This window comes from Bombus impatiens, unplaced genomic scaffold (assembly GCF_000188095.3).
Source record: "Bombus impatiens unplaced genomic scaffold, BIMP_2.2 scf_0142, whole genome shotgun sequence".
NCBI classification, from domain to species: domain Eukaryota; kingdom Metazoa; phylum Arthropoda; class Insecta; order Hymenoptera; family Apidae; genus Bombus; species Bombus impatiens.
Window position 1 is genome coordinate 691,006 of NT_176561.1, and position 10,622 is coordinate 701,627.

Sequence of the window (10,622 nt, forward strand, 5' to 3'; positions counted from 1 at the left end):
CGGCCAGCCGGCCGGCACAATAGTCTTCGCATTATACGATGCTACTACGTGATATTTCTTTGAGTTATAAATTGAAGACTTCTTTCTTTTCTTGAAGTTAGTGTTTATTTTTGTTGTTGGAATAATCGATAGAGGCAAGTTGGGAAATATTTTGCGAGATTGTGTCAAACCGGACCTTCCATGCGTTCACGCCCAAACAAGCATGGCGCGGGAGTCACTGCCGATATATCATTTGTTTTCTAACAATATAAATGTAGAATTATTGCGAATAATTGTAGATTTTGATATTTTACATAGTGTACTTTTTCGTCTTATTTAATTATTTGTGATATTAGTAAATGACAAATAGATGTTAAATTTTGTTATAGCTTGTGTAAATTAATTTTCGTTATTTTCAAATATTTGTATATCACACAATATTCTAGGAAAATTATAAGAATGTTTTTCATTGTCGTATATTACGTAAATTAATTTTAGTTATTGATGTTTTTGAATATTCATATATCAGAGTATATTATATTCTAAGAAAATTGTAGTAATTTGCTATGACGAGCGTAATATAAACAGTAACTGGATGGCTACGACGCGGTGTCGCTATTAATCGCTTTCTTAGAACGTTATCTCTGAACAGGTTTAAAATGCATATACGGTACTCGCGTTTGCATTAGCTCTCTATATGTTCGTTCCCCTCGCGACGGTGTTGCCATCATGAAATCTGTCATCAATTTAACATCATAAAATCATCAATCAACAGAAGTATCATTAAAAAATTGTGAAAAACACATTCTATTTAAGACGTAATGAGTACGACGCAAATTTAAATTGGCACGCACTTTTACATTATGTTCATGGATATGAATTGAATATCATAGAAATTACAGAATTGGGACAAAATGTAGAACAGATATGTAAAGCTTTTTATAATATAGAGAAACGAAGGAACAATTTCTCCCTATACACAATTCTAAAAATTCCGCGAATTCTGGAAAACCATTTCGTAATATTACGTATATGTATATGTAAAGTTTTACAATATAGAGATAAATTTTTATTATCATGGCATAAATATTGCATGAAATAGACGCAACTTATTCCACCATATAGAATTCTGTAAATTTTTCAAACTCTGAAAAAGCTTTTCGCAACATTACACATATGCAAAATTTCACAGTATACAGATAAACATTGTATGAATCAAAGCAAACTTTTCTTTCAATACACAATGCTGAGATTTCTTTAGATTATTGTTTACACCAGGGTTGAAACTAAGTGGCGTGGTTTTTAGTATCTCTTTGCAGCAGTTATAGAGAAAAAGGATGTAAAAAGAAGGGAAAAAACAAAAGGACGAGGAAAGCAAGTTCCTTTGTATACGGCCGAGTGACCGACAGACCAGCCAGGTTATACTATGTGCGTTACGTAAAGCCACGTTTGTTGCACAATAATGGGTCTCTATAAATAACTCGAAGCATGCCGCATCGGCGCGACTTCTTGTTTACATACGCTCATCACCGCGCTGCATTACGTTCACTTACACTTTACACGGATAGGCTTCGATCTATCGTGTCTAGGCTAAACGTGTGTAAATCGTGTTCAAGGTACACAGTCTGCTCGCGTGTAGTTGTGAAATTCGCGAACGTTGACTACTTGTCGATATTACACCAGGCACAGCGCCTCGTATGCTTTCTTTGTCCGTTTGGTTGCGCGACGTGCACGCGATAACGCGCGTAGGTAATGCGAGAAACTACTACAGACGATATGCGTGTAACAATATATATATGCGCGCGCGGGCGCACACACACACACACACATGGTGTAAAGGAAAGCTGTACAGTGTACGCCATAATTGATATAGAGCTTGAATGAAGAAACGAGGGAAGACGAACGATTTTACATGTGTATGAAAGGCTCGTTGGAGGTATCAAGCGTAAATCATTGCATTAATGCACGCGGCATACCTTACGTTCACGCTCGCGGTATGTTTATGTCTATTTTTTTTTTTCTTGTTTTTGGTGGTTAGATCGGTATGAGTGAATAATGATGAATGTAGGTATGATGGCGAGCATGTAAATAGGGAATATGTTTATTTGAAAATTTAAGCATAATTGTGTTAAGCAATGTCACCATTCAAATATATGTATAAATACATTTGAGTAAAAGTTCTACATCGACGATCTAACCTTACTTTTTCTTAATTTTGCTTTACGCCTATGCGTAGATTTCTGTTATATTTTTACTAACAAAGAATGACAGCAGTTTGCATTTTAACTACATATGTAGAAATTTAAATCTAATTTATTTTGCTACGAAATTAAAATTATACTATATGGTCAAATAACATTATACCATATCAAGAAAAACTTGAAATCAAAAACAGATTAAAAGTGTATCCGTTTATAATTAAAATAAAATATAATATTTAGTATATAACAAACGAAGAAAGTAATTTTGTATCGTTGTCTCATTGATGAGTATGATGATGGGTATTTAGGTACTTGATCAATTTTTGACTTACTTTTTTAAATAGAAACGTTTCCTTGCTGCATGTGATTGCTGAAATACCCCATGATATAAAATATTGACTACTATCAATAGACGCACCGTGTGCGTCAATATCAGTAAATGGGTAAATGTTATATCGTCATTCGCAGTATTTTTTGGTCTTACTTCTTTTCCATTTGAAAAGTGAAAAGGATAGTCGGATTATTACGAGAACATCTGATATGTGTTTATCCTTTCATCACACGATCCAGTGTATCAGCTGATTAAACGTTTTGCTATTACATAATCGAGCACGATTGATACATACTTCACCGATCATGATAAATTTTCTCTCTCTCGCGGTTTATCGCTGCTTTGTACGCTAATCAAACGTTTCACATATATATGCAATGTGTCATTTAGTCGTTGAAACGATGCGTCATGAATTTATAATTATATAGTCGGATAATTATTGTCAAATATTAGTCACTTAAGGCGTTTCGATGTTTTTACACTGCTCGAAGCGTAGATGGAAATGACATTGTAGATTTAAACGATTGAATGATTAAACACTGTGTTATACGTTTCACGGTGTAGAGTTAATATTTTTATTATGCATATGTAATATCATATCAATTTGTTAAAACGTTTAAAACAGCACAATAACTACTTTATAGAAAGATGAGTTATTCTATAAAAATATTTAAACATGTATTTTAGTATAGCAATAGAAATATCGTATTTGCGTAGTCTTATGTTTTCTTATATTTATATTTTCTGTCGACCTTGTTTTACTTTTAAAACAGTATTTGATTAATCTTCTCACTATACAATATAATAACTTTGCGTCGAAATGTTGGAATTTAAAAGTCTAGAGATTTAGGAATCGAAGAGTAGAATTTCATAATAATAAAAATAGCTTTGTGTGCTATAGGTGTACGAAAACTTTTATAACTTTCCTCCGCTCTCTCATTGCCTACCAGTTATCGATTTTATTTCTCTTTTGATCGCTGCAACCATCAAGAAAACATCAATCACGGTCGGTTCTAACAAAGTTAGGTTACATATTATTGGGTCATTAATTTATAAAAAAAATATTGAGTTACCGTCCACCCACCACTTAGTTTTTTCTCTATGACATGTTTTACACACACGTACACACAAAGCACAGATATAATTAATGTCGCTCGATGCCCTATCGATTTTCTTTCAGTATTTACGTCAGCTAAACCTTTGTCGGTGTGCGTGTCATGCTGTACTTATTAGTTATTATCACCACATCGTTTATCAAGCGTTGGAAAATAAAACTCGCTCGGCTGATGGTACTTTTTCGTTCGCTCGTTTGCACGACTTAATAAATCGGTCGAGCCAATCCTGACCACGGTCAACGTGATTGCACCATATCGTACGTAGTTGCCTTTTTACGTATACATGTGCTTATAACACATCTAGGTATATACACGTATTATGTACATAGTATTACGAGTAGCGATGGGATCAAGTTCAATGCGTACAAATCAAATCCACTATTCAAGGTAGTTAGGTTCATACGGTTCGAAGGGAACTTGTAAGATATAGTCAAGTATTCGATCTTTACAAACTATTCTCGAACTTCGGATACTGAACTTTTAAATTTGCAAATTTCGAAATACTCGAACTTCTACACTTTCAAATTTCCAAACTGAAAAGTTATTGTGATAGTTCTATATACGTTTGAATTTGCGACTTACATACTTCATCCTGTGATTAGTTACGAGTAGACAATTAGAGCAACAAAGACAGCTGAATGAACTGCACAGGAAATAAGAAAGAGAGATAAAGAGTTTGAATTGCGCATTGCGCTTGCACCAGGTCAATCTCCGTGTATGAGTGCACTTGTACTTAATGCAGAGTTACATACGTAGTATGTACGTACATACCGAAGTGTCGTGTCTCTTCTTTCTTTCTTTATTTCCCTACCTTTGATTTTATGGATTATTTCAACCATATCTATACTATGCATGCGTCGTTTGACGCGGTTAATGGTATTAAGCGACATTGAAATTATTGTACAGGGTCATTCACTGAAAACAGGCTGCTTTAATATCGTGAAAAATAGTGACGATGAAAACTGGATGATTCGATTGGTGTAACGTGAAACGTGCCTTACGTTTCCGAGGTCGTTCGTTCTTTTTTTTTACTTTTTTTTTCCTTTTTTTTCCTTTTTTTACTTTTTTACTTTTTTTCTGTATATATAACGAAAAGTGAACGCGTGACCTTGAACTTCTTTCTGGCGATCTTTGAAGTTAAATGTTTCTAATTTTAACGTAAATTGAATTTGATCTAAATTGAAATTGAATTTGAGTCTCGTATTTTTGAGTTTCAATAGTTATTTTCCATATGAAATTTGTTTTATGTTTCATTATGATTCAGGAACATCTTGTAAAAATCGATCGAGTAAATCGTATTGAAAATTTTGGAGGTTTTAATGTTACTTTAGCTTTGTTTTCCTTATATCTACAAAATAAGTAAAAGATTCATAATTACTTGACTATGTGATTAGAAAGTGATTTTTAAATGAAGTTTTAGTAGCGTGTAATTATACACGTAGAGAATTATGAAACGGAAGGCTGGGAGATTTGTTGGATTTATGCAGAATATAAACAATGCGGTTTAGCTTGTAGGTATGGTGAAAAATTTTCTTATCATATCTGTTAGATATGGTCTATATTTCCTAGTGTAATAAGGAACATTATACGAGTGACAAAAAATACTAATGGACTTATAATTGTTTTAAACGTCATTGAAAGAGTATGTATACTATCGTTCCAAAGTAAAATTGGTTTCTGGCATGTTAGTACCCGAATATTTTTTAATTTACTTTATATATATTATTATAAATATATACGATCATTTATCACAGATAAAGAAAAAAGGATATTAAAAGAAGAATTGTTTACGTTCTGAAACTACTTATTTATCGTTGACCTTTAAAGTATGTATCTTAAACAGAACAAAGTACAATAAAAGGAAGGAAAGCGTGCAAAGTTCACATTGAAATCTTAAATTTCAATAATCTTATATTTAGTGCAAAGATATTAACGTGTCTAAGGTCAGGTTGTTAGGTTCTTACCTACCTATAGATTCGTCTATTCTTTATTCATATGCGATTTCGACACCTAGTAATTAATTATTCGTCCCCGCAGAGCAGTAACTTCACTGATTGAAATAAATAGCACATTTATATATATTTTCAAAAAAATCACGATCTTATAAATTTGTTTTATCCATTAAGAATTATGACGAATACTTTTATGCATTATGTGAATTTTACGCATTCCTGCCTCCTTAAATTTCACATAAATGCATAAAAATCCGCAATCTAATCATGATAGTCGAGTCTCATAACAGTGCAAATGAAATTTTAAAACGCGTACGAATACTTTCACGAGTAACCGTACGTGGACTACTTTGTTAAATTATATTTGACTCTACTAGAATTTTGTGAGGCGGCATATATCAGCCAGCCGAATTGAAATTCCTTATCTCACTTTACCCGATTCTATAATTAACTGTGATCGCAAAAAGTTCTCGTACAAATTCGTAATTTCTTATCAAGCATTCGCTTCATTCGTTCAAAATCGGTCCGCTTAAGAGAGTGACGAAATTTTCTGGCCAATGCTGGTGACGTTTCAGAAGAATCGAATCTGAGTTTTCGAAAAGTCAAACTGATTAGCCAATTTTTCTAAATTTCTCATTTCATTCCTCGATTGTATCGACTCGAATGGTGTAGCTAATGCATTTTCTGAAGAAAAGTAGTTTGTTATGCATATTGACTAGCTATTGTATGGAGTGAAAAGGTTTACCATGAAAAGCATAATACCGTTTCTTTGGATTTGTACGCAAAAGAGGTGTACGATGTCGCGTCGCGGCGTCACGTCATTGTACCGCAAAATCTCAGCACTTGCCTGGCCTCGTCTAGGAATGGACTTAACACTTGCTGCAACTGTATATATTTTCAAATCTCGTTATTTCTCCGTACCCGTGGCCAAAGGTTAAGTCTTATAAGTATTACAACTTAACTTAATCTTAAGTATTATACTTGCAATTAAAAGGTAAATTTATCTGCTCCCAATCTTACAGTAACGTGATCGACAGCTTGATGGATGTATCAGTGTTTTCTGATAGGGCACATAAGATAGTAGGATAAAAAAGAAATTTATTGTCGAGATTACAATTCGTTATGCCATTCTCATATAATACAGCGATGAACATTTCTTTTTTTTTTATTTTGTTGATTTTTGTTTATCGTACTATAGTAGACAGCTAAACTACGAAAATAGTTTGTACAGTCTTGAAACGCCTTTCAGTTGTGGAGGCTGGCAGCAGACAACAATGGTTCCTCTGTTGACCTCTTACGCTCCACATACCCACTGCGCACCGCAAACTCATGTTACGTACACACATGTATGCGAGTATTACTCATGAATAAAGTCAAAGGGACCAACCTCAGACGGCAATAATGCCTCTGTCTGACGCCCTTCCTTTTTCTCTTCTTTTCTTTTCTTCTCTTTTCGAGTAAGCTCGCACGTTACTACTGATGTAGCTTCATAACTTCATCTTCGAGTTTGCGTTCAATTTTTGAAAGAATTGTGTCACTTTCGTGTTACCTCTTTCTATGCTATTCTTCATAAGTATTCGAATATTTTGGTAGTAACATTTGAATTTATAGTAATAATGAATTTGAATTTGAATCACCAAATTATAAATTTAAATTATTTTATTAAAAAGAAAACAGTTTTTTAACAGGCTCTTGCAGAGTGGTAAATTTTGCTCTAAACCACACTAGCTTAACCATTTAGGAATCGTTCTATAAGACCATTTCCGTGTATAATATACGTAGTTGATGCTGTTGGTTCTTTACAAAGGATCATTTGGTCCTACTGGGATCATCTACCTGGGTTTTTAGTCGTGGACGTAAGATAGAATAACGGGTAGCCTGTTGTTCCTTTATTCGTTGACCTTGGACCATTCTGCACCAGGATTTTGAAAGCAAGATAAGATATATATATGTGCTCAGATATTTATGGGAAGAAAGAAAGCTTTTTAGAGATATTTTTAGCTTTTGGACATTATTGTTTGGCTTTTCTCGGACTTTAGAATTATTGCCAGAGATTTCAACGAATTTCTTTCTTCGTTTTTTCCTAGATTTTGATGTGAAATAGTGAAAGTAGCTTTGAAAATTTAAAATAATTTTAAGTTACTAAATAATTATTCCATCGATCCTTTTCCAAGTGCAATATTACATATACACAGCTCCAAGCAAGGCTCAATTTCAATCAGATGAATTATCTTTATTTGCATTGTTAAAAACATTAATATTTTTATTCTGGGCTTAAAAATATAAAGAACGTGTGATGCCTGTGTCAGGAAACGAAAACGTGTGAATGGAAAAGAAAGGAAGAGAGTATGGAAACATTCTTGGAATCTGACGCTGTTACAAGTACAAAATTACCGGCTGTCGTTGGTGGTTGCGTCAAAATCAGACAGCTGGTCGGCCGCGTCGTTTCACGCATCAGGGCACTCGCATTCCGATCGTCATCAATATAAATTGTCATTGTTTTCGTCGCAGGTGTTGCACCGACTGATTAACGGCCTGGTCTATCTACATTTAAAGAAGAGTGGTGTTTGAATCGGTATTAGCTGGTTTGGAATGTCTGTCCCGTTTTAAAATACAGTTTGAATATATGTTAGATGCTTTACTGAAGTCTACTTTTTCTTTTGAACTAAAAGAAACAAGGAACAAGGTTTTAATTCGAGTGAACTCTTAATACGTTGTTTGCTGCGTCGAATCTCGTAGCCTTTCATTATGACTGAAATTTGTTTTCTTTGATTTCATTTAAAAACAATTTGCGCAACGTGGCGTCACCCGCTTCCGGAAACAACTAGGCCACGACGCCAACGTGATGTCATGAGCAGTTAACGCGTTAATAACAGTTTTTTTATTTATAGAATAATTAAAAAAAAAAAAGAATTCTAAATAGATTTCAATTTTTATAAAATACAAATATAATTTATTTTCAATGAAAATAAAATAACTTATTAATTTAGAAATGAAGTTAAAGAAAGGATATTTTGGTGAAAAATGTTGCAACTCTAATCACGATTCGTCATATTTTAATTAGGAGCTGTGTTCGAGCATATGTTCGAACACAAATCCATCGAGCTCTCGTCGTGTTTGCGATTACCGGCGGCTACAGATAATGTTGCGCCATATTACGAAATGGTACAATTAAAATTAAATAATCTTCGCGTGTATTAGTCGCAGATACGAGAATGTATATACAAAGTGCAATTTATCATACATTTATTACACGCTGTCTCACATTCGAGTGATGTTCTCCTAAACGAATATCACATTCGCTTATTTAACAATTTATTTTTAACGACTTCGCTCAACGGTATATATGTGTAGGTATATATACCTTCTACTTATACGATTAATAGGATTTTCAACTCGAAGCCCCATCCGGAAGGTTCACCTCAACGCGTATATTGTTCATAAACGATTCGATTGCATCATCTGAGAAACCACAAATTCCCCCACAAATCTTATTAGAAAAAAAGAAAGAGAAAATAAGAGAGACTGCTTCGTGCCAAAGAGTACGATATCGAAATTTTTTTATATCGCACACAGTTGTTCACGTGTGTTAATCAAAGGTCAGCAATAAACAAGACATTTTATCTTGTTCGAATTTCAATATAAATACATTTCCTATCATATTTCTTGATATACATTATACATATTGATATGTGTACATGATTTAATTTTAATATAGTGTTATTATTTTTTTACGAAACTCCTGACTTGTACATGCATACCGTGTTCTTCGTCTGAAATTTTGATTAAAAAACGCCTATTATATATAATAGTCTACATTATAATATACACGTATGTATATTATATATATATATATATCTTCCTAGGAAATACTTGAAGAATTAAATAGCAAAAAGTAAGAAAATGAATGTGAAACGATACGATTTCGCGATACAAGGTAGAGACGGGACTGCGGCTAAACGAAGTAAACGGGTAAACGAAGAAGAGCCAGGAAGACGAGGAGAACCAGAGACAGCGGAGGCACGTACACCCGACGCGACGTGGCGCCCGCTGGCCTGTGCCTTACGTCACATAGCTAAATATATGCCTGGCCGTTCCCAATCTCATTCCCATTCTCGTTCTTCATTCCATCCCGTGAGCTAATACGACAGCAGGCATCCTTACTCAGGCAAAGACATCCGCGAAATTGTCCTCCACCTTTCCCTCTTACTTTGTTTCTCTGCATTCTGTAATCCGATCTATTTATTATCCTATCATTTGTGTCTATTGAATGACATTTTTAAATTTTAGCTTTTTTCCTTAGACCATTAACGAAAAACTTATCGAACGAACCACTATATAATTATGATTTTGTGTTGATCGTTGAATGATATATTAAGTTCCGGGAAACCTTTGTCGGCTTTGAAAAGCGGTAATAAAGAGCGGTAATATTGGTGATAAGGGGTGATAAGGATGGCACAAGGCTCGCGCGCGCGCGCACGCGCACACACACACACACACACACACCATTGATGTATAAATGGTTCCTTGAAAATATGAAATTTCATATAATCTCATCTTCATCTTTTAATTTCTCTTCATAATTTTCATAACATAAGAAAGATATTTTATATGAAATGAAGGCTCTGATAAAATAAAAATTTAATTGTTATTAAATTAAAATTGTTAGTGCACTATTGGAATAAAAAAAGACAAATATAATATAATATAATTAATACAAATATAATATAATTAATAACAAAATGTAATGAACAAATGTAATGAAATATAAATTTTAACAATATAGTAGTCAATTTCCACTAATTTTAATAATATGTGTATATATGTATATATATATTAATTGAAATGTAATTTTACTGAAATGGGAACGTAATTTATGAAGTGCTCTTTATTCGAGTGAGATACACTTAAAAGGAGAATTTAGAATAAGGAGAGATCGTGGCTTAGGCATACACTGCTCCATTTCGGGGTTTGTTCTTGATCCTGTTAACAGCTGTCGTCGGCAGCTTCGTTTCTAGAAAAATTTCTGCACGGCAGCTGCCCC

General features: G+C 33.7%; 1 protein-coding gene across 2 annotated transcripts in view; it reads left to right on the forward strand.

Moving 5' to 3' along the window:
- Nucleotides 1–10,622, forward strand: part of LOC100748243 (helix-loop-helix protein 11) — a 149,658-nt gene that overhangs the window by 1,944 nt on the left and 137,092 nt on the right. The window lies entirely within an intron of this gene.